This window comes from Oenanthe melanoleuca, chromosome 1 (assembly GCF_029582105.1).
Source record: "Oenanthe melanoleuca isolate GR-GAL-2019-014 chromosome 1, OMel1.0, whole genome shotgun sequence".
NCBI lineage: Eukaryota > Metazoa > Chordata > Aves > Passeriformes > Muscicapidae > Oenanthe > Oenanthe melanoleuca.
In genome coordinates, this window is record NC_079333.1 from 111,921,265 (window position 1) to 111,947,326 (window position 26,062).

Here is a 26,062-nt window from a genome sequence, read left to right on the forward strand (position 1 = left end):
TTGGTTTTGTTGCTAGGTTTTGTTTTTGTTTCTGTTTCTTCTTACTATGTTTTGCACCTAAAACCTCGTTTTTCAGCAGGAAGATTGAACCTTTTCTTTCTATTCAATTGATAATAATTTTGAAAATTGCCTTATTGTCTAGTGATCTCTCCAGCTAGTAGGGCTACATAAGGATAACCCAGTACCCAAATACATCCCAGACACAATTTTAAAACTAAACTTTGAAGGATTTCTTGCAAGTTCAATTACAACTTTCCATGTAACTTAGTTGTCCAAACACTCTGCTTATTCAGTCTTGGTCAATTTCCCACTGTTTAATTTTTGAGGCTTTCTTGTCTTGCCAAATCCTAACTGTCTTGGGATCTTTTACTTTTTGAGACAGTCTTCTGCATTGTCTCATGCACAGTCTACTGTCTGCCTCAAATGAAGCTGCTTTCCTTTTAAACACACGTTTAAGTGCTTTTCTGAAATGATGCCCAAATTGCTAGTCTTCTCAACCAACATGTTTTCTTTGTCCTATTCTGTTCTGGTTTTGTATTTTTTTTTCAATAAAAACTTCCTTACATTCACAAGTGTTCAAGATAGAAACACATTTTAAATTAGACTGAAAATAAAATTGAGTTTTGACTAAAAAAATGGGCATAGGTTGAACAAAAATTTTGGAAACCTTGCATCTTTTGTGGAAATTGAGACTAAGAAAAAAATTTTATTCTGCCTTTCAAAGAAGCATATATCTTGAAAACAAGAGATTTATTTTCCTGGAAAAAATATTCTAGAGAGCAAAACTTAGTGAAATTAACTCAGACAAAGCCTTTATCATGCTATAAAGATTTGTTTTCAGGTAGTTAGAAAACTCAAAGCAAAATTTGAACTTTAAAACCATGAAACCTGATATGAAAAGGAGAAAGAGAGCTTAAAATTCAGAAAATCTCTCCTGCCAAGTTTTGCACATATTTAGTAAGAATTCATGCTGTCCTTTGGATGCCAATACCTCAATATCAAAAACATATTTTTAGAATAGACCATTTGAGTTGGAAGGGACCTACATGGATCATAGCACTTCTTTCTCCACTTCCACTCCTCAGGAAGCTGTAGACAGCAATGAGGTCACTCAACCTCCTTCTGTCCAAACTGGACAAGCCCAAACTTCTCAGCTACTCCTCACAGGACATTCTTTCCAGACCTTTCACCAGTTTTTTTTACTTCCTCTGGCCAGTTTCAAGGATCTTCATATTCTTTTTAAGTGGTGGGGCCATGCACTGGCACTGCAGGTGAGGCCACATCAATACTGAATACAGAGGGATGATCTCTTTTTTTGGCCATCTTGTCATTCATGCACCCCAGGATGTGGTTTCCCATCTTGGCTGCCAGAGCAAATATTTTCTAAATATCTGAAAAGGAGCAATGAGCACAAAGACATTTCATTCATGTTCTTGTACATAGATTAAAAACAAACAAACAGGCAAACCAGCCAAGCATTAAAAGAATAAGATATTTTTCAAATGAAAAATACCTTATGAAATTGTGTAACTTTGTGTTGCCTAAAGAAAAAAAAAACATAAATGAAACATAAAGAGTAAATGCCACATATATAAATATGTATTTATGTACATTATAGATAGGTACTTGTGCATAGCTATATATACATGCAGACATGTACATATATACATACATATTTATGTACATATAAATAAGTATAACTTTTTATCTTCTTTTTCTCTTCTGGGATTGAATGTATGAGAGATGGAATTTTGTGTTAGGATTTAGTTGTTTATTACTTCTTATCTAAGTTACAGTAAGTGCTACAGCACTTCTAGCTAACAAGCTAAAAATGGTGAAATAGCAATGTATCTCACTCATTACAAGGTCTTTTAAGGCTTAATTGTCCAATTAAAAACTAACACCTAAATTGTTTTTACTTTTGACCCAATGACCAAACACTCATGACCCACAATGCAGCATTTTTAGGCCAATTAAAAAGTACTACCTAGATCCAGGAAGAAGAAGGTGAAGAAGAAAGAAAACCTCTGCCTTAAAACTTCCATCTTGCTTTATATCTATTACTATATTCTAAAACCCCAAATTCCAAATCCCTCACCATGTGACATTACACACTTCTGTTCAAACTACACACCAGCAATTCTAGTTCTACCATTCAGTTTTGGAAGCCTTCTCCAAGGTCTCAGGTCAAAAGCAGTGTTCTTCTGGGAGTCAGTGCCTGACAGCACAGAAAGTTCAAAACTCCCAGTTTCCAGGGTTCCAACAGATAAGTAGCTAGGTAGGTACAAAAAAATCTCATTGCCAAGAGAGACAAAGAGGATTATTTTTATTGAATCTGTGTATTTTTTCCATTTACCTTCCTCTGCTGCATAAAAACCTGGAGAAGGCAAAGGGCTCTTCACAAGAAGGACTCTTTCCTATGAAGAGGCAGACAGCCTTAGAGATGGATCTTGCTTGGCCTTTTCAACTGAAACATTTCAGAAAATGAGATATTCTCTTGACCAGTGCTGAATAGATTTGTCACCTAATATTCTGCTTGTTGTAGCACTGAAATCAATATAAACACTTTTCTTTCACATAAATTCACCTGAAAAAACGTAGTTCAGTTTAACTACATCTGAATTATTTGGATTAATTTGGATTGGAATTATGGGATTAATTGGAAATATTTTGCTTTAAATTTCCACATGCAAATCTGATTCTTCTGGATTAGTAAAATTGACAATAAATGTAATTTTCCTATGTCTAGGACAAGATTAAAAAACCCAATAAATTGTAGAAACGCTGTGCAGCTGCAAAATATAAAAACACATAAAACCTGTTTTTGGTTTCATTTTGAATATTTTTGTCCTCAATGACACAGATTTGTAGTTAGACATGCTTTTGAAGAGTGCCCTCAGTAAATGAGCAGGGAAAGTTGGCAGCAACAGCTTGAAATATTTGATAAATAGTAGAGGTTCCTCCATTCAAGGATGTGATTGGGGCAGATTGAAAAGTATTTTAGACTTTCAGAATATAAAAGCTTGATTTTAAAAATAATGTACTTTTCCAGAACAGTAACTAAGTATTCAACCACAATATATGTAAAAAGATTAAACTAGGAATTCCTCCAGTCTCCTATTTCTCCTATTGCCTTTTATTTCATCTTCTGAATACTAAGACAATAACTAGTAGAAAACTCACAAACATGGGGAAACCTTCATTATTAGAGCATGTTTCCTTCCATGAAAGTTCTGTGTACTTTTCATTCTCACAGGAGATGAAGTTGTATTATTGAGAGTAATACATCAAACCACACTGAATTTTTGAACACTTATTATTACTGTCCATGAAGTTGGACTAGAGTATGGAAAAAGAAAATTTGTGCACCATTATTTCTTTCCAATTCTCAATCTAGGATAATCTGTCTTCTTTTAGTTCTTGTAGCATTAGAGATGTGACAAAGTATGATTCTATTTTCTAAAGCCATGGAAAAGAATGCTGTATAGAGTAACACCTTGGTGGCTGATAATGAAAGATGTTTTCCTCTTTCTCAGTTTTGTGTTGAGGGTCTAGTCTTGGGAATATCTTCACACCTATCTACTGCTGCTCTGTAGCTTGTAGTTTTATTTTTTTATTGTTTTTGTTTTAAATCTCTGTGTTAAAATGCTTTTTATTCCATTACTTAGATTTAATATTTGCTTTGTTTAAAATTTTAACCATTTTTACTGGGTTTTTTTCAGATTATAAGCCTGCTTAGAAATAGCAAGACTATGAGCACAAGTCCCTGTAATTTCTTTATGAATTTTAGGATGTTGTGGCCATAGGAATCTGTTGCTCTGTGAGGTTTAGATGCAGCGGAATTGTTCATGTTGACTGTTTAACCACTCTGTTCCTGAAGGAAATTAAAGCATAATCTAGTTTCTTTCAAATGTTCTGATATTTCATCCTATGACTTGTTTAGAGGACAGTGGTCAACACATGACCAGTTAGGAGGATTAAAAATTTCTACCTCTCTTTCTGGAAAAGTATCACTCAGTGAGACAGGGGAAATGACAGGTCACATATGAGAACTTATTTCTTCCTATGTTAGGGCAGGTTTTGTACCACTATTCTAAGAGCAATGTAAAATCCACAAATCAATTAAAATGGGCATGAATAATGTTAGTTAATTTTCTGAAATATATAATTCAAATATTTATTTTAATTTTTTAAAATTTTACTTAATAAATTAAGCATTCCTCAAGCTGTAGTCAATACCACAAACTGGATGATTTATTTATGGAAGTGTGATACCTCTGATCTTTTTTTTTGGGAAATCCAAATTTATCATCCCTATTACTTTCTGAAAAGAGTGTTTTAAGATTTGCCATGTTGTCTTGGTTGTGATAAAGATATTTTTCAAGGTAAATGCTATTGTTGAAGATATAATAGAAATAGTATTACTGGATTTTTCATAATGGTTTAGAAGAAAACAGAAATTGGAACAAAATTGGAACAGATTAGGGATGTGTAGAGGTTGATGGATGCTAATCTTCAAGTCTCTGTTGTATTTTGGGCAGATAATTGAACTTGGCTTTACCTCTTTTCAAATAATCTACCTATTTATATTTGTTATGGAATTTATGGCACTGCAGCATTTTTGTGGAAAAACAACAACAAAGAGCATAGAATCAAAGAACAAAGAATCATAGAATCATTTATGTTGGAAAAGACTATTAAGTTAACCCAGCCCTGCCAAGTCTAAACCATGTCTCATGGCAACACATCTAAGTGTCCTTTAAATATCCCCAGTGATGGTGATTCATCCACTTCCCTGGGCAACCTGTTCCAATGCTTGGCAATCCTTTATGTCAAGAAATTTTTTCTAGTATCCAGTCTCAACCACCTGGTTCAACTGAAGCTATTTTCTCTTGTCCTAGTACTTATAACCTAGGAGGGGAGACCGACCTCCACCACACTACCGTTTCCTTTTAGGTAATCACAGAATCATTTAGCTTGGAAAAGACCTCTAAGATCATCAAATCCAACCTTTCCCTGATCATCATCTTGTCAATGACACCACAGCACTAAGTGCCATGGCCAATTGTTTCTTGGACAGCTCCAGGTGAGTCCACCCCACTCTGGGCAGTTGGTTCCAACGCTGAACATCCCATTTTCTGAAGAAATTCCTTTCTGGTGCTCAACTGAACCTCCCCTGACCCAGTTTAAAATTCATGTTTTCTTGTTCTGTCATGAGTTGGGAGAAGTGGATGACCCCTGCCTGGCTACCAGTTCCTTTCTGGAAGTTGTAGAGAGTGATACAATCTCCTCTGAGACTCCTTTTCTTCAGGTTAAGCAACCCCAACTCACTCAGGTGCTTGTTATAGGACTTACCCTCCAGACCTTTCACCAGTTCTGCTGCTCTTCTCTGGACACACTCTGGAACCTCAATGTCCCTTTTGAAGTGAGGGATCCAAAACTGGACACAGTCCTTGAGGTGTGGTCTCACCAAGGCTGAGTTCAGGGGAAGAATCCCTGCCCTGCTCCTGCTGGCCACTCTATTTCTCTTACAGGCCAGGATGCCACTGGCCTTCTTGGCCACCTGGGCACACACTGGCTCCTGTTCAGTGGCTGTCAGCCAACACCCCCGGGTCCTTTTCTGCTGTGCTTCTTCCCAGCTGCTCTGTCCAAACCTGTAGCATTGCATTGGGTTGTTGTGACTCAGGGGCAGGCCCAGCCCTTGGCTCATACAGCTGGCCTTGGCCCAAAACCTTTATATTTTTTCATAAAACAGTAAAGAAAAAAATATATAAATCTGGGAATTTTTATTTTTTTTTTTAACAGAAGAATATTCTGGTGGTAGAGACTGCTCTACTTACCTTTTTGTCCATCTTGAGTGTTTAGCCGGATTTTTAAAGACATTTAGTTCCCTTAAATCTGTTGTGTCTGTAGGGGAGAGTTACTGCCTATTTTATAAACCTATTCTTAGATTTCTTTTCTCCTAAAGTAACAAACTCAGTTGGATAGCAATGAGCAATTATTCCACCTCACTGAGTTTAGAAAAAGGCTCTTGTCCAATTTCTGCTGTTGGCAGACAGTGTCCCATCCATGCTTTCTGTCACTATTACAAGCACTCAAACTGGGTACATTTTTTTCAGGCAGATCAGTGTCATTAATTGTCACCTTGCAATGGCACATAAGGAACTGTTACAAAAGGCACATAACAGAGGAGGAGATTTATCCTTAGTGCTATAAAGGAGCTTCCAAATTGCAAATTCTTCATACTTGGCATGCATATCTGACAAACTAGTCAGATCAGTACTAATGTAAATACAGTTTTCCTTAATTTTTGAACATGTTTCATTATTAAAAATAAACTTGAAGTATTTATTAGCAATGAGAACTCTAGAAGCACCTTTGTGGTAAGTTGTAGGTACAAGTGATTACTTATTTTGGATTGGTAATATTGCTTATCCTTGCAATGAACAACTTTAACTGAATTTGTGCAGAGAGAAAAAGAGCAGCATGTAAATTTGAACTTTATAAATCTCTTGGGTTAGATAATAAGGATTTGTCTGTATCCATAAACTAAATGTGCACAGGACTCTTAAATAGCATTAAAGCCAACTGGACAGAAAAATTTAAGCCCTCTTTTCCTCTAAGACAGGGTGTCCAGACCCAAAAGGACTATTTGCTTACATGTCTTTGCTTCACAGTACCTTATAGCTTGTGAGTGGAAATGGGTTTGGAGAGACCATTGGTCGAAGACCATTCTGACAATTCAGAATTTCAAATCTCCTTTCAGTAGCCTAAAACACTCTCTCACTCACTCTCTCTTTTGTTTTTTGTTGTTTTGTTTGGGTTTGTTTGGTTTGTTTGTTTTTGTCTTAGAAATAAGTTGAAGAAAGCACTCCAGGACAAAAAGAAATCCTGTTGCTTTTTCCCCTCATTTTTCATACAGGTACTTACAGGGACTATCAATGGGTCTTGAAGTGAGTCTAGAAGTGGGTCTGCAAAATCTCTGCTGTTTCAACTAAATGATAAAATGAGAATTAAGTAAACAAATTCTCTAAAGCAGCTGTTATACAATTCCACTGTGTCTCCAATTCCACAATATAGGTCTTCCTACTGTTGGTTTTAGTACTTATTTAGGTCAATGGTAACAGATTTTGCTTGATCTCTTTTTTCCGTAGTTTTCTGAGTTTCAAAATGAACTCTTTTTTAAAGTACTACTCTTATAGTTTCCATCTTACTCCCATTCTTCCTTTCTGGCTTCATGTCAATGCCCATTTGCCCCACCAGCTGATCTACTCCTTTTAATCAGATTCCACTCTATCATTGTTTACTCAGCTACTTTCTTCATTCACAAATCTGATTTTCCTGTCAGTCCCACCATCCCCTTCTCACTTTCTTCTTTTGAACTGAATGCCCTTTTCTAGACAAAGTTTCTAGTCCTCCCTGTGTTTTCTTTGTGCTTTAAGCTCCTCCTTCCCCTTCCCTAGGCTCATAGTCTTGGTATAAGCAATTTCAGCCAGTGAATTCCCTTCTCAATGAGATATTAGTTTCCACTGCATTTGAACCAGATTTTGTTACTGTCACAAATTTAGGCTGTCTGATGCTACACTGTCACAGAGGAAAGGCCAGCCTGGTTTTCTTTGATAGTGCTCTAAGAATAGCAATTTTGAGGAAAGGTAGAGAGGAAAGTTTTGAACTTGTGTCGATGTTAAGTAGGAAGCAAGGCCAGTTACCTGACTGTAATGATGCAGGAGGACTTTAGTCATAACAAGGAGAAGCAAAGAAGTGCTTTCTTCAGAAATATTAATAAAGAAAATTACTTTTCTACTATGTAAGAGCACTCAAAACTATGTGACTGGACATAGTTACAGATTTACAGTGGAAAAATGAAAAGAACATCATTGCAAGTCACTAAATGTACATTTCTTTAGCTAGTGAAATCTTTCATAACCAAACGTGACTAATGATCCCACAAGAGGAGATGTAAATGAAAAAATATGCAAATAAAAAAAATGCAAATATTTGGGAATCAATGTATATCTTTATGGGTGTCTCTTTCACACATATTTGAATAGTTTTGTCTGAATATTTACAAATAAATAGTTTAATTTGACTTCATTCTACAGTAAATGCTCAGAGATTTTTGAGTACAAATAACCCAGTTCTGGCAAGAATGAATCTTGTCACCATTAATGACGAGTCCAGAAAGCCTTAATTACAGAAGACATTGTCAACACTAGTGAATATCTGATGGCAACAAATATAAACCTCCTTTCAAGATATGCATTTCCATTCTGGAATTATTCAGGATACACAGTGTTACTTGATAACTATTCAAGAAAGAAATTTTTACTCAGTTTTAATAAATATGTGAATTTTGATATTTCAGTAAAGGCATTCTGCTGAACTTGAAATGTCACATACACTTAGAATCAGCATGATTCTAGTAAAATAGTGTGCAAGGCAGTGGAAAATGAAATAAATTTCACCCCCTGCAGAGATTAAATTTACAGGAAACATTGAAGAAAATACAATAAACACAGGTTTGACCTGTACACAAAAGCAATTGGAGCAGAAATTAAACAAGATGCTCACTTTGCTCCTAATAGTCCTACTAGCCACTGTTCTCGATGCACACAATATTTTTACATGCAGTATAGAGCAAGAAAGTAGGAAGTAAATCAGTTACTGTAATAGATGTATCACAGTGTACCTAAAAAAAAAACAAAAGGAGAAACAGACGTTTCTTGTGCAGGTATAAAATTCAAAAGAATAATAAAACTATCAAAGAATGTGTAATGAAGTGTAGATTAAAGAGCAAAGTCTTGTCATTACAACATATGTTCTGAACTTTCATGAAATAGGATGGTTTAAAACTAGACACGTTCTCATGAAACAAGGAGATTGAAAAGACCTGCAAAAGAAATGTTCTTTTTATGTTCTGAAAGGTACAACCTGCAGAAGAAGATGAATGTAGCATTAATGTGCAGTAGGAATTGTAGAGCATGCACTAGCATCCACTATCCAGTTCTCTGCAACTGAAAGTCACTTTGATTGAAGGTCATTATGACCAAGATGCATGTCTTAACAGTTCTTGGATTTTTTTCTGGTAGAAATAAATAGTCAGCGCTAATTCTGTTAAATATAAATTTATTTTTATTAACACTAAAAATGAAAGGACTTCTTTCAAATATCTCTTTCTTTTCCAGACTTTTTGGAAAGGATTAATTTCTGTTACAGATGGCACAACCAGACCCTGATTATTGTGCCTAAAATCATGTCTTCATGAACTTCTGTGCTAACCGGACAAAATACAGCTTACTAGAAAAAAATTACTTAACAGGTAATGGTATTGGGATAAAACCTAGATGTCAGTAACATATGTACATCATAATGTCATTTTTAATTCTATTGTCATCACACTCCACTTAGGAAGTGGCACCAAAACTCGAGTTTCTAAGCAGTATCAGTGAATAACTGTAACTGTGTGATGTGTGATTTATAGCAACCAACCATATACTATAGACATGAAAAATTATATGCATACATTGCAATCCCAGAATGAGAAAAATATGAGCTAAAAAGATATGAAAGAGAATGGGTTTGTTATGTATGAAACATTAGATATTCAGTCTTCTTGTACACACTTCCATATGAATGCAAGTGAATATCTTCAAATTATGAAACAATCTGAAAAATGAAGAAAAATAGGAACCCACTTTAGCACTTTCAGACATGCAGCATATTATTTTCTTCCATGACTTTTCAAATGCTTCATCAACATCAATTATAATCCCATTTATGAAAGCCAAGTACAGCAGCCGTCAGACAATCACCAGAACTGCACATTCTCCCTGACAGATACTGGATCTGATAGACTTGGAAGAAATTTAGAAACATTTTGCTTCTGATAAATGTTTATCTGGATATTCATCTGGATGAGACACGGCTTTGCTCCAATTTCAAGTTGCCATTAAAAGAAATTTATTTGTCCACAGACAAAGAGTGAGCCTAGTTCTAAACTGATCATGTTGAAGGACAGGAATATCTATGGTACCTCTAAATGTTGGTAAGCAGAGATGGACTATGCAGTGCCAAGATGATAACCCAAACCAATTTTGATTGACACCAGAGTGGAAGAGAGCCACAGTGGGATTCTTCTACATTTGTACTGGTAGGTACATAACATCTTCCAAGGTATACAGGAGTATCCAAGAAAGGTACAAGGAGGCTGATAGCTGCAAGAGAGATCTCACAGAAAGTCACTGTTCTTCTTGACTTACAGTAACTAGCTAAGCAGGATACCTGGCAGTGCCTGGAACAGTCCTTACTAAATATATGTATGCATCTGAATCACATATATGTCTACATTCAGGAGATGAATGCTTTTGATATTCTGCCAGACACACAGAATATCAGAAAGGCCTTGGAAACTTGCTTATTTCCTAAGGGAATTCATCCCTTAACCTAGTTTCTCCCACAAAGTGTCATTCTATATGCCAGGACTTTTTTACAATACTATGAGAAAGGCCTCCCACTGTAGCTTGCTGGTCTATGCATCAATGCCTCTCTTGCAAAAGCACAAGTAATATGGAAATCTATAATCTGTTTGGTTCCATCTGAGCTCCATTCAGAATCCATGTCAACTCCATCACCATCTTTCTAACTGCAACAGGCTGCTTGGAAAAATTAAGGTACTGCTTATGAAATATCAGTACTCACTCATGATATGGCAGAGAGTGAGTCAACAAGCACAAGTACCAGGAAAAAAAAAAAAAAAATAAAATCCCAAACAACCACAAAAGCACCTAGCAATTAATTGCAGGGAGGCAGTAGAGCTGGAGTGGATGTATAAATGTAAAGCGTGTTCAATGTGAACATGAAAAGGTTCAAATAAATGAATCACCAAGAGGATTGTTTACAAGTACTAGGTCTGCTATCTTTGTTCTGGAATTTTGAGAGCTGAAAGCTCCTGTTTCTGGAGAGGTCTGACAGAAAAGTACATTTTTTAGCCTCTTTAGCTGTGAGAACAGCTACCCTCATTGCAAAAGCTTAAAATAATTTCTGAAGATTCTCTTAATCTAAAATATTTTTGACCCAAACCTGCTTCACTTGTCAATCATTTCCCTTTTTCTGAGCTATTATTTCACTTTATTCAGCCCTAGATATGCTAACAAGAATGTGTTTGCTCAAATGAGGATTTCCTTCTTATGGAGGTACTTTGCTTTACTTCTGCATGTGCTGACACTCCATTTCTTCTTAGTACATTGTCTGGCCATCATAATCTTTCACTAGTGCCTCGATAAGTCTGAGAGACAATAAAAAACCCCTCATGCACTGAGAATAACTGCTTCAAGAAGTTGTTTTCTCTTCTGGATTTTGGAACAACCAGCAAAATCAACAGTAATCAGAAATATTACTGGGCAGTGGAATTTGGAGATTAGTATTGATAAATTGTTTGGACAGTACTTATAGATAGTTAGCCTGTACCAAACTTTTCCAATACATTCAAGGGTACTGGGTTGGGTGTGCTGTGCTGGAAATGCAGGAATTACACTTGTCATGTGAGAGATCTTTGGACCTATGCACATAATGCTGGCTTTTTTGTAGATGAACACATCTTCCAGCTGAAAAGCTTCAATTTATTATTTTTGCCCTGTTGCAGGTCCTTCTTTTTGAAATTTGTCCACCTTAGTCTGCAATGCCTGTATTTTATTCAGCAATTGCTTTGAAAAACAGTGGCCTGTAGTCAAGGTTCCAAGGCAACTTTACTGCTCAGACTGCTTTCATTACTGATTGCAAAGGTGCTTTCAATGCCCAGGCAAAATTCAGCCCATTGTTTGGGATAATTTTGAAGCTCTGAAGCTCTGAACCTTCTGATTGTTTATCTGTCTCCCCTTACCTGTACAATTTTTGCAATGTGGATGGACTCCTGTCCCCATTATAAACCTGTCACACTCAGGAGGCTCAGCTGGGGCTATTCATGCCCTGGACTGGGTAGCCAGCCCCCAGCAGCCTCCTCTGACTGCATTGTACAGAGCACTGGGCAGCAAGCTCACAGGTACCAGTATCTGAAAGGCAATCTTCCTCAAAAATAAACAAACAGATAAGAAAACCCCCACAAACAAAGCAACCAACCAACCAGCCAAAAACCCAGCCTCAAACCAAACAAAAATGTAGCACTTTTTAAGCTGAAAAACTATGACATTTGTATTCTAGTTGAAGTGGGGTTTCTATCCACTTTCATTCAGAATTGAAACAAATGGAAAAAAAGCTTTACCCAAATATATTAATTTTTCAGACAGGTATATAATTTGTCTAATGTACATGAGTACTCCCAGAAGGCAAGTTATACATAAATTTGCACAATTACCTGTATTAAATATTAGAAATCCCTCTTGCCCTGAGAATTTTCATCCAGATGCTCTGACATAATTATATTCAGTTGAAAGTATCTGTAGCTGTACTTTGGAAAAATTGGTTTATTACCTACTTTAAAATCATTGAATATTATTTCTGTTTCTTCCTCTGTGTGATTCCTTAATTTTATATTCCTTCTTGCCAGAAACAAATTGAAATAGATGTGCTAAACACATGGATATGAAGCAGTCTGCCCAGCAATAATTGCTTCATGACAGTTTTGAATTCTTCCAGTTCTTCTCCCTTTGGGATGCTTTAGTGGTTTGGATAGCATTAGTATGGGATAGACAAAGTAATGTCTCGAGCTAGATATTATTAGTGCAGGCTTGATAAAATCTAAACATTTTTGAAACAATTGTTCTCTGAATAATTAAGTAGATTCTGAAAACCTCCAAACATAAGATTTTTACTACACTTTTCAGTTGTTAAAAGTTCACAAAAGAATTCTGGTCTTGGAGAGAAATCAGCTTTCTACTGACACTGGAAATATTTCAAGAGCAGAAGATATTCAGAGAAATGGTTCTTTTAAATACACTTTTTGTTTTTTTCAATATTGTCCATTCATAAATAATTACATAAATGATGCATATAAATAAAAGCTTTCTTAAAGTAACTTTTCTGCTTTTCTTTACATTTAACAGAAATAATATAATCCAGAAATTCTCTTGTTTAGATTTCAATATGAAACAAAATGCAAACACTCAGTCTCTAAATAAGTAAATAAACAAATGCCACCTGTTAATAATTCTTGTACATGTACTGGTCATTGTTGTGCAAAAAAGGAATAAATTTGGCAAGGAACAACAAAATAAATTCAATAGAGATTTTTTTTCTTGAAAAAACAAGTTTTCAGTTTCACTAAGCAAGCTTTGCTAAAATTCCAGCATTTTTGCATTTAATGTTTGGACATAGCCAGTATATCATTGACCTTGTAAATCCAGTCTTGCCACCACAGGTAGACTCAAAAGTGGATATAATCCATCTTACAGCAGACTTAGTGGCACATGCTTTGCTTTCCTTGTCTTTCTGTGGATGCAGAGGAACCACTGGGCTAGGATTTTGGGGTTTGCAGTCTCCTGACATGCAAACATGTTTGGGCAGTATAAATAAATAGCTGTACTGCTTATCTGTGGGGAGAGTGTTGTAGGGGGTAGCCATAATTAAGCCAATTAATGTGAACATAAGCAAATGGTTATTATGCTTACCTTGCCCCTTCTCAACATATAACATCTTTAATATTAATATTAACCTTGATTTTGTAGCCTTTTTTTTTTATAAAGAAGGTGGTTGTTTCTTTCTGCTTTGAAATGTGTCTGGGAATTCTAAAATAATTAATTACATATTAGCATAAAGAGTCTTCTTAAGCCAAATGATCTCCTCTAGTTGTATTTCGATTTAAGCCAAATGTTTCAGAAAACCTGGGATAGGTTATAAATCATGGTTACACTGGGACCACAGTATACTGGAAAAGATACTTAAAAAGTAATAATAAATTACATGCTTTCTGTTATACAAGCTGAAAATGTGGTTTAAGAGATGCAGACTTGGGTAGCTGTGTTTTCTTCCTTTGTAATAACTCCAGAGGACAAAAATGCTGAGCTCAGACTAGCTGTAATTTTAATACTGTTATTGAACATTTCAGCCATGAACTATTTTAAGATACTCCTTTAATAATAGAAAGAAAGGTATAGAATAGTGACACAATAGTAATGGAGGAAAGTTTCTCATATTTAATAATCTGTTTCTCAGGTTCTTATCATCAATAAAGAACCTGCAAAAATCACCTGCACTCCCAGAAGTACCATATCTTTCCAGGGAAATTATTTGCACAGAGGAACACTTTGAAAAATGTCATCTGAATACAAAGCATGGGGAAGAGACAAGATACAGAATTTCTAGTGCCTAGGTGGTACTTGGGGACTTGGACAGTTCTGAGTGTAGTACTTCAGGTAAATGTCTGTCAGCACTCAGCTAGTAAAGCCCTGTTTTCAGGAATTTATGTCTCTAGAAGTTATGAATACATTTTGATGCAAAAGTGCTCCTGACAAAACAGTCTCTTGTGATGAGTCTCTTGTGATATCTTTGAAAGATGATTGCCACTTGCAAATTATAAAAGCTCAACGAAATATGGTAAAATGTAAATGTAAGAAATGTATGGTAAAAGTACATATGGAAAATGTTTGCATTACTTTCAGTTTTAAAAAATAAAAATATTTCAAAATAATCCAAGAATTAAAAATTACCTTTATGAGTCTGGTCAAGTAAAGTTCACCAGTTCAGGCTATCCTGTTTGTGAGCATTTATATCTGATTCCCTGTAATTAGGGAGTTTTCAGTTGAAGAGATAATGTGGAAGTCTGGCTAATAAGTATTAATTCCAGTTCAAGAGGATTTCAATCTGCACACAGCTTATTACGTCTACAGCTAAAAGGATTCCATTTTGATAATTTAGTCTGATTTTCTGCATAGGGCAGGCCATTGAATTTTAGTATATCAAGATATCCATACACAGCCCAGATGTGTCATCTGAAAATATGCTTGGGAATGTATAATTATGTCTGTGTGTCTCCATTTTCTGATTTACAACTCCTTTTCATGTCAGACAATAATTTGAGTTAGACTGACTCACTGTCTCTAACATGCTATTTTGGGTGGTGCAGTTTAAGTGTAAAACAAAATGCAGTTTTAAATAACTTAACAGTCAAAATGGAATGCATCTATAATACTTTATTCTTGGAGTTTCTCTGTGCCCGATTAAATTAAAAAATCTCATTTGCTGATGGATGTTAAAAGAATACCAAGGTTACAATCACTAAATATAGAAGTAAAAGAGTGGGCATTTTTACATTTAGAATTAAATCAGTTCTTAAAATTACAAGTTTATAATAATGCCTAATCATACTTTCTTTGTATTTTTATTGATACATGGTGTTAAATATATTAGTTATTCACTATTTATAAATCAGACCACCTGTGCAGAAAAAAATCTCCTTTATTTATGCTTCCACATTCCATATGCACAGAGAGCCACTAAAAATAGTTTGCATCTGGCAAGTTGATCACTGTGACAATAAAGGGTTTAAACAGCAAGATGTCTTTCTGTTTTCAGTAGCATCTAGCAATTTTCCTCACTCTATCTACACCATTTGATATTTTCAATCATTATGAATGCCTCACTTTTTTCGCTTTGAAACCTGTCTACATTATTACAAAATTTATAAAACTTAATGTGTCATGAAAACCAAAAAACATCTCTGAGAATGCACAAAACTTACACAATTTGTTTAAAATAGTCAATGTTTCAAACAGGGTTTTTCCCAGGAAAACTATTTTAAAAGTCATTTAGCACCTGATTTTTTTTTAATATAATAATATTGCTAAGATTTTTTTCCACCAACCAAAAGATGTAACAGCGATGTAATTCCTGACCATGTTTTTTTTAAATTTGGGATTTTTTGTTTTATTTTGTTTGTAACAACTTTATATTTGATACTAGTGTGGTAAAACATTACCTGTAGAAGCCTGCATAGTCTTATCTCAATCCTTTATTTTTTTAATTTGAAAATTAAGGCTCGAACTAAGGAATAGGTTCCCATGGAAAAGACTGGGCATAATCAAGCAAGATTACAACACATTAATCTTTCTTTAATCTCAATTAAAGATATGTTATACTACAAGTCAGATCTAGACTGAGTAATTTGAAGGGAAGCTTGAGGAATGTAAAGACTACAGCAAGGGATGATTGGATCAAGTGGCAGGTGCTCAGTTTGGTGACAATATCAGCATGCATTTGACTGAATGGTCTATTGAAATCATCTTTTGTTATGCATAAATGTGAGGAATTACAGTGGATTTGCTCAAATGGATAGACATTTTCTTACAGGATTCTCTTGCCCATTTGGTGGAATCATCAAGTCATTGTAAGACTCTGTAAGTTCCTCCTCAGAGAGTGCCCTGCCAGCTCCTGGCACACGCTCCCAATGCCAGCAGGAATTCCTGGGTCTGCATTTATAACTCCCTTCCTCTCTTCTCAAGCCCATGGTGCAGAGGGAGAGGGCTGAGATGCTGCCTGCCCCTGGAGGAATGGAGAGAGGTTCTGCTGTGTGAGGGGCACTGTACCACCTGCTGATCCAAACCCTGTCACCTGTGCCCTATTTAGGGGCACAAGTGCAACAAGAACCATTTGCAGCATCAGGCAACCCTCTGGAAAGTGGATGAGATTTCAGGGTAGTCCCTGGAAGATGAGGGTGCTGAGAAAGTCACACAAATTAAGAACTACTTCCAGACAGCTGCTGCTGAGATTTAACCATGTTCCTTCTTCCAAGCCTTGATGGTCCTGACTGGCCTCACCTGTGGCAGCTCTGTGCACTTCTACCTTCCCTGAGCTATCTGCAGATACATTCATTTCTAGTCCTGTCCCCTGAATGGTCCCAGACCAACCTTGAGGAAAACTTCTCTAGTCCTTTTTCTGGCTCAGTTTCCTGCTCTAGCTTCTGGCTGGTATTCCTGGATGGACCTCAGCCTGATTCAATACCTCAATTTGCCTTGCTATGACTGAGCAGTGCTCAGAAACTGGCTCAGTCACTAACCCAGGACTTTCTCAGGTGCTAAAGCCCCACAAGCACCATCGTGGGTCACCCTGGATGCCCAAGTAAACAGAGCGTAACCCTGGAAGATTTAAACCCATCTTTCACCTTTCTGTAGCTCTGCTCCCAAAATCAGAGCTGTTTATTAATATCTTTCTTGGCAAAGGTGAGGATACACCATCTAGATCTGATGTCTTGAAGGGGTTGCAATTTGCTACTTTTCTCCCTGCTACAAACATTGAGAGTCTCTGCTGCACCCTAATTCCCTGCTGACTGTGGAAACAACTGGAGCATGACTGGAGTGTGCTGAACATGTCCTGGAACTCCTCCTGTGGGGAGGAGAAGCTTGACATGATATAACTCATCCATCAGACCGAAGGATAAGGAGGGGGCACTTAGGAAGAGGGCACACCACAAGGGAAGAGATGTCGTGATTGCCACTTAAGCTTACATGACATTCCCAGACTTTTAGTTTTATTGACTTATTAAAAACCAACAGTTGGCGTTTTCAGCAGTTTAACTCATCTGCTTATTCTGCAGAACTGTTTCTGGAGAATTTCCTTTGTTGTTTAACTTACATTAGCTTTTGAATGAGTTCATTCATTCTGTTCCAATTCTGCCTCTTTAATCATGTAATTATTTCCATCTTTTTATGCCAAATATCTAGTTTGTGTAGATCTTGGTCTTCTTACACTGGTTGTAGATGCTGATGATAGTAGTTCAGCAGCCTACATTTCTTAATGTTTCCATTGCCATTGCAACTTAAGTTGTGGCCAAATTTGCCAAAAGTTTTTAAATATAAAAATATAATTGGTAAAAAAAAAACCAAACCAAACAAAACCAAAAAACACCTAACTTGGCTAAACCTAATTTCCCAAAATCAAGTGCTTTCGAGTAAGCAAAGAATTATTTTAACACTTGAGTGTGTAAGAGAAGATCTAGGTAATTAATTCACTTTTTGAAGATGCAGGCTTTTTCCACTGTAGACTGAGCTTATATTTTTTTGCTTTAGGAGCCAGGCACTCCAATTCTTCACCTTACAAAGATGATAATTTTCTTCAGAGCTGCAATTTGGAGGCCTTTAACAGAGAAAGATTCAATTAGTCTGAGATGATACCTTACTTCAGAGCTGCCTGTACTGCTAGAAATAGGTATAACTTGAACCAGGTTTTGCTTTGTCCATTTTGAATGATCATTCAAATGTATGCCATAGCCTTTAACCTCTCCATGAAACCTCAAGTCCTTAGTATCAGACTAAGAAGCAAACCTGTGGTGATCTGAAAAGCAGTAATCTCATTATTCAGTTTCCATTTTCTGGAAGAAGACTACTTAAAACAAAAGCAGTTTCAGGGCACAGTGTTATCATGCTTTAAACTGCCTCATATCCAGGCATTGGAATGATTCCCCTCCCTACTAATTCCAAAGAAATGACACTTCTGCTAAGGTAGGCACATCAAGTTAAAAAACCCTCTGGGTTACAAACTCTGGGATGTCAATTATTGTTGTCAGGTAAACTGGCATACATTTGGGTGGAGGCTTCTGGCAAAACTTTCTCTTCTGCACTGTCTGTGGGATCTGAATCCACTCTTCCTTCTCTTCATCTAAAAGAAGAAAATGGTGAATATGTTGTCTGCCAAGGTCCCTGTTATCATCTCCCCTTCTTTTGCCACATGCTGCTGCTTCACAGGAAACAGGAGAGTGGTGGAGGAGTAGTCTTGGTCTGTTGATAGTGTATCCCCTCACTTCCCATGACTCAGCCATGCATGGAAAAAGCATTTTTTGCACTTTGACATATCTTTTTACTGACAATGGCACAGCTCAAATGCAAACTTATAGTGTTTTTAACTTACAGTCGGCACAGAATTCCTTTAAACAGAGGTCACCTTTCTCTCTTCTCTTTTCAGCCCTCATCCATTATTTACTCAATTCTTTCTCTCTTGGATCAATATCTTCAGGCTAAAAACTTAAACTGTGGAAGTTCAGCTGTTTCTCATCCATCTGTGTTCCTGTTCTCTTTGAAGAGCTGTGTTGTGACTAAAATCCTGTTTTGAAAATATATCTAAATTATCAAATTAACCAGAAATAGCAGTTGTTTCTTTGCTTATATTTAGGTTAGTTAGGTGAGGCAACATAGATGAGCACTCAGAAAAAAGGATCAGGCACAAATTACTTTTAAGAAGAAAATCTTGAAGTCATAAAGATTTTCTTTTTATTTTGGCTTCCCACATGTCCGTACTGCCAATATGGGAAACAAATAAATAATCTTTTTTTTCCCCTCAATATTTCTTTTCCTGTTTCTGACATGTTATGTTTAGACATGTTATTACATTACTTGCATTGCTGCTAGCCCAGAGACTGATATCTTGCTTTTGTTGGTAACTACTTTTGTCCAGTCAGTCAGCCACAGCCAAGCAAGTCATTCAATGGTCAGACTTGCCAGGCTGTGGGAGCACAGGGTGATCAGCAGTTCTCTTCTGTTCAGGGATGGATGCTTGGGAGCAAAACAGGAACAGAACTATTCATGTGTTGCTGAATTGGTGCTGCATATTTGTGTGAAACCTACATATTTATATGAATTCTGCAAGGCTGGCTTTCCTAGGGAGAGGTTAACCTGCTGCAGATATCAGGTTGGTTCTTTGAATCACCCAGTGGTTATCTCTGAACTTAGAGAAGACACATATTTTGATGCTTAACTATTTATATGTAGTGACTTCAGATCAAAGATCTTGTACTTGTGGGATGCATTGAGACACAAGACTTCCTATGGCATTTCATAACACTAAACACACTGAGGGATGCAGATCAATATTCATCAGTAAGCACCACAGAATTTATCACTGATATTCACCTTGCCTGAAAGAATTTGAAATGCTCTGACAGGAAGAACTGTCTCAGAAATGAAAATCAGAGAGGAAAAATTTCTGTGAAAAACTGTGGTTTTTAAAACTTCATAATCTGATTAGAAAATGCATTTCTAAGAAGATATTGGAAAATTTATTCTTTTCAGTTCTATGCTTTTGATATATTTTCAACATCGTAGCTGATTTAAAACTTGTGGAACCAAAAGCAAACCTAGAGAGGAAGAGAAAGCAGCAACTGAAGAGAATCTCTGTGTTGCATTTTTATTTATAAGGAGACAAGCTGTGCTTTTGTTTACAGTGAAGGAGAGGAGACAAGGACATCTACTCTCTTTACTGTTCCACACCTCCTTTTTTAGTCAGCAATACAGTCTTTGATGTGGGATTGAGTCAGATATCAACAGCAGATTTTACATTTTCTTAGTCTGTTTCTGGGTGCATTACAATGTTATGATTGGCTGACAGCTTAAGTTCTTTTCCAAATTGTAACAGCACGGTTCTTCTCCCTCTTCCCACCACATGCTAGATCCCACTGTGGGGTGGTGCTAAAAGTGAGCTCAAGGTGCAGAAAAGCCAAGTCATCAAGAAAAATCACAGATCAGATCACTCACCTTTGGGAACAGGTTCACAAGTTGGGGGGTCTTAAATGTGCCACTGCATGGCAACTGGTGAGTTTAGTATCTCCCATCTGCAGGCATGATAAGGAAATGGCTGTAAAAAGTTTTCCCTCAAATAATTCTAATTGTAGAAATATATCATTAAAGTTGCTTTTCAGGAAAACTTAAGAACTACTTAATGTATCAGTATTTTGGGGATTAAGTTAATCTACAGACTATGTTTCTTTTAACAGAGAGTGGAATGACTGGAATGACTAGAATTCTAGGTAGACTGACCAAAAAACACTACCAAGTTACTTGAACTTCTTGACAATGGAAATTGTTATAGTTCAGATTTATTTTCCAGAAAATAATTATTTTTTTTCTACTTTCATTTTAGAAACAGCAACAAGACAAACAGTAGAATAATGAACTGCTACAGTGGAATTGGGCTATAAATCAGGGGAATCTGAATGATTAAAAAAAAATTGAAAAACATTTCAGCTTTTAATGACCCTAGCTGGTAACATTCTTCCTCAAGCCAAGTTCACACATTAATTTCAGGAGTTTCAATTCAAATTCATCTCTTTCTTCTATTCTTCTATATGGCAGTTTCATATATACCAGAATTATTGATTATAAAGCTCCTACAGCAAAATAAAAAAAATAATATAAAAGAATAATGGGTAAACTGTTTCAAAGGACAGTAATTTATATAGGACATCTGGACATCTGACTCATAGGAAGGAAACTAGTACTAATCAGAAGAAAATTCAGAGAATGAAGAATTTGCTTACTTTTACACAGACTGATTTATAGGACTTTAAGCTTATTTTAATTTTGTATTGATTACAAAACCTTTGCATAGGTTAATGATAAAGGTGAAAACTCCTTCAATAGAGAAAAGGATTGAAAAGATGGATTTCTTCATTTAAAACAGGCATTATTGGCAATGCTGATTCCAGCACCCCAGAGCCTTGAAGTTATAATGAACCTGTCTTATAATGAACATGGATTTAGAAACTATGGCCCAAGAAAGCAATAGGAATAGATCTAATGAAGGTTACTGTGGTTCTCTCTACTTCAGACATAGTTATTTTTGGTCTTTGTATGGAAGATAAACCCAAGTTTTTGGACACCTAAGACTTGCTATTTTAGCAAAATAGTTTTAACATATATGTTATTTATGCTAAAACTGACCTACAAGTTAAAAAGTAAATATTAGCTGTTTCAACAAATGATGTTATCACTTTCTGATTCTTAAGAATGTGAAGTGAATGGAAAAGTTTTGGTTTGTGACACCATTTGTTTGTGTTACATTAACTCATAAAAGCTTTGTTTTCTCAATGGAAATACTGAGTTCATTAATGTATAATGTGAAACAAATGCCATTGTCAACTTTGAAAGAAAACTTTCAAATACTGGACTAGAGACTTAATGTCTGCTGCTCTTTTAGTTAAAATGACTTGCCAGACTTATGGTAAGATCATTGGTTACACTCTATTTTTTGTGTATACAAATTTCATAAAATATGCACAGTTAAACATGATATGTTGGATTCATTTCTCTATATATAACCATGCAGAATTTTCTTAGCTAATACCATTAGGCAGGTTTCTTAATTGGTTTCTAACAATAACAGTAATGCTATACCTTTGTTTGCATGTGAGATCACTTGCATCTTGATATTCCCTGTACAGTTAAAATTGCTATTTTTATTGGTTTGTGTATTATTACAATAATTATTAGGATATACAAAATTTTTTTTTTAAGAAGGAGGAACTTAGATCAAATTATTTCCTCCAAATAAGTCCCTATTACATATTACAGAAAATTTCTCCAGTATTTATGCAGTTGGCTTGGCTTCTAAGTGAGCGTGATCTCTCTGTTCCACATCACCTTGTGGCATACAGCTCAGGTTCAGCTTTTTGGTACTCAGAGTTCTCCTTGGGATCTGATACAGGTTGCATGGGCTACTTAGGAGCAGGAATGAGAACTCAATGACTGCATTTCACTGAAAGAAACAACTGGCCAATTGCAGAGGTGAGACTTATAAAGACATGGAGAACTTGCTGCTAGGTTTTATGTCACATTACAGAGCCTTCCTATGGTACTAAGCAACACTCCAAATTTGAGTGATTTCACTGGCTGTGTGTATGTTGTCATGTAACTTAGCTTGTGAGTTGTCTCCTGGTTTCAGCTCTTCTTACCCACATTGCAGGGACATTTGCTCACTCCATGGCTGAGCACTAAGGAACATGATCTAGGTCACTCCAAAATAAACTTCAAGTTCTGTGGATAGTTCATTCCAAGGACTGCTTCCAAAAGGCAACAGAAACCAGACAGCTGAATGCTTGGGTTTCTCTGCCCTGCAACAGCAGGCTTTTTATTTTCAAACTCTTTCCCTTGCCTGGATATCATATCCCAGAGCTTGCAATACATTCCTTCAGTTTCATGTTATGAAAACACCACCTGGTGGGTTGCAGCACAGCCCTCATATTTATTTTGGACACTTTGAACTAAAAACAAGACAAACAAAATGATAACTGGATCTCTGACCATGGGAGAACACCGTGTGTGGCTTAAAAGACATGCAAGGCACTGTGCCATGCAGAGGAGGTTTGTTTAGCAGTTTCTTCTAGGTATTGCTGTCCCTGAGCACAGCAGGCATGAGCCACTCAACAGCACTTTGCCTGAAGGATCTCCTTCCCAGACACATATTTAACTATGTAAATGTAGCTGCAATGACTCGCTCTGTACTTTAACAGGAAACACTTTCATGAAGTACTGGCTTCTTATAAATGTTTGCACACATCAGATATTGACTATTTTCGTGGCAGAATGCAGCCCTCAATCCTGCCCTTCAACACCAAATACCGAAATCAGAATTTATTAAAAGCAAGGGTTCAGGTATAAAAGTGAAAATATACTACTGCAGAGGAAAAAATAATTGATCAATATTTCACTTCTTTTATTATTATTTATTATTTATTTTCCTACCTAGAATTTCTAAAATGTAATCCATTTGCCACAGCTACATGATTCAATATTTAGTTTTAGTTTTCCATCAAGGATATAAAGAATGATGGTAGGAGATATATTGGCAAACACAGGTCATTTAGTGTTGAACCTGTTATGTAACTAAGTGTAGGGTTTGTCTGGTCAAATTCAGACCGAATATCTACATCTGAGTATTACATCTCCTCCTTCTGCATTTCCTTATTTCTCTGCATTCACTGCAGTGCAAGCTGCTGTAACTAACTTTGATTCAGTTGTCTAAACAGAAGGGTCAAAAGTCACTGGAGATGCTCTAAGATGTCCAAGACATCCTTAAATGGTTTTATAAGAATCAGGCTGCTTTTGGACAAGCAGCTGTGTGTCAAATGTGATACTTCTCTTCCCTACACCTAAAATGCCTGTAGGCCACTGTATTTAACCAGATGAACCCAAGGTGCACATGTAGACTCTACAGATACCAAAACTAAGTGGAATTATTTGCCCCTTAGGTACCATCTCATATTATCTTAAGCTCTTCACTTCAGCACCAACATATTGGCATTTTATGCTGCATTTGGGGTGGTGCTCACACTTGCTTAACATTTCTGACACAAACTGAATTGTGTAAACAATACAGCAAACAGATTAAATTTTGCTCTGCCAAAGTATGAACTTACGTGTGATTCTAAAAAAGTGTACTGAATTGTTTTTAATGGATGTATTTTAAGGACTCTGGCCTTCACATCTAAAAGTGGTGATCTCATACAACTGATAAAAATAAGCACGTTTTTGGCTTGTTGGGTTGACTTTCAATTTTTTTTTTGTTGTTGTTGTTGTTTTTTTGGTTCGGTTCCTTCTTGCATAAGGTAAAGGGGCTGTAGAAGACTTTATGAGAAACATTCACTCTACTTTATGGAGATAATCAATTTCCCCATGGTCTAAGACAAATGCTAATCATTGGATGCATAAGTTAGAGGTCCCAATGGCTGATTATTTTAATTTTTCACTGTATTTATTTTCCTCCCACCTCCAAACATCAGGCAACTGTCACAGGTAGATAGAAATAGTGAAGCAGAGACATTCCTGTTTTGTCAAAATTTATTAATTTTGATTTCAACCTTTGACACAGTGAGACTGCACCCAAATTAAAACTTTAGACTTAGCAGAAAGACACAACTTGATAGGAATAAACACCCTCTTACATCATGCAATTTCATTATCAGTGAAGGCTGTTTTCTGTGTAATTCATTTGTATCATTGATGGGGCATTGATAAGGCTACACTTATGTGTATGTTCATGTAATAGTAGGTTGCATAATGAAAAAGTCTCATTTGTTCTAAATTAATAAAGTTGAATCCTCATTTTTTGTCATGAATTTTGTAGCAAATGGAGCTTCACTGAAAGACAAGCTTGAAGTATTAAGAAATTCACCTGAATAACCTGATTTATAATTTATATGTGGCAAACACATGTGTAATGCTATATAATTTATTTGTATTTAATTTTAAGACCTAAAAATCCCCAAAGTATCATTGGAAAAATGTGTGGAAATTGTGACATTTCTTTAGCCACTGTGGGTCAACTGCTGATTTCTTCTTCATTGAATTAAATCTATGCAAAAAAAAGGAAACATACATTTCTCACTAGGTTGATTCCTGACTCAGTTCTGAGCAGAAATATCTCACATATTTCTCACTATGTAGTCAAAGAATGGCAAAACAATGTAGGTTTGTTCCATCTGTACTATGTGTCAATGAAATCCAGTGGGTTTTTTGATTGTTAGTTCGTAACTAGTGCTGAATTTTGAAATATTTAACACTTATAGAATCACAGAATTTTTGAGGTTGGAGGAATCTCTGCTGTCATCAGTTCCAGTGGTACTGCTCATTTCCATTTCACCTAAACTGTGGAACTGAAACGGAAGAATTTGCATTAAATCATAAAAAAGTATTTCCTGAAGAGGGTGAATACTCACACTACTCTATGTATAATATAAAATGGGCATATAGCATATGTTTTCCTTTTAGGGATATCCCCTAGGGTTTCCTAGTACAGATGCAGTCATAAAAACATGAAAGCAGCCTCCAGAAATTAGTCTTTCCCAGACACTGTTTGTGAGAGAGTTTTCACACATCTTTTCCTCCCCTCATTAAGACTTTGAGGCCAACAACACATGAACTTCACGTGGAGGAGTCTTTGAATAATAATAGAGGAGTCCATTGTTTCTACTTTTCTTTCTAAGCACTGGATACTCATAAGAATTTTGTGACATATTTAAGAGTAATGGCTTAAATTCACTAGCTGGAGAATGACCTGACTAATATTCAGTGGTTTTTTCTTTCATATAGCTACTTTTCTGTAGAGGAATATTTATAAATATTTTTTATAGTAGCAAATGGAAGTTTTCATAGGAACCACTATCTATAAACTGAAGTATTTCTGAGGTATTTAAGCACAACTCTATGATCTTCTAAATAAATAGCCAAGAAAGCATGGCTATGTTTTGAAACATTTTCATGACATTGGGTAGTTAGAAATAAAAACCTGGTGAAAAAACTCCAGTGGAATAAAGGGAGGAGACACCCATTAGAAGCTTTAAAAATTCCACATGGCAAAATATTGGCCAATC

General features: G+C 36.1%; 1 protein-coding gene across 1 annotated transcript in view; it reads left to right on the forward strand.

Annotated features, from left to right (window-relative positions):
• The window catches only part of LOC130253510 (uncharacterized), a 137,305-nt gene that overhangs the window by 6,916 nt on the left and 104,327 nt on the right, over window positions 1-26,062 (forward strand). The window lies entirely within an intron of this gene.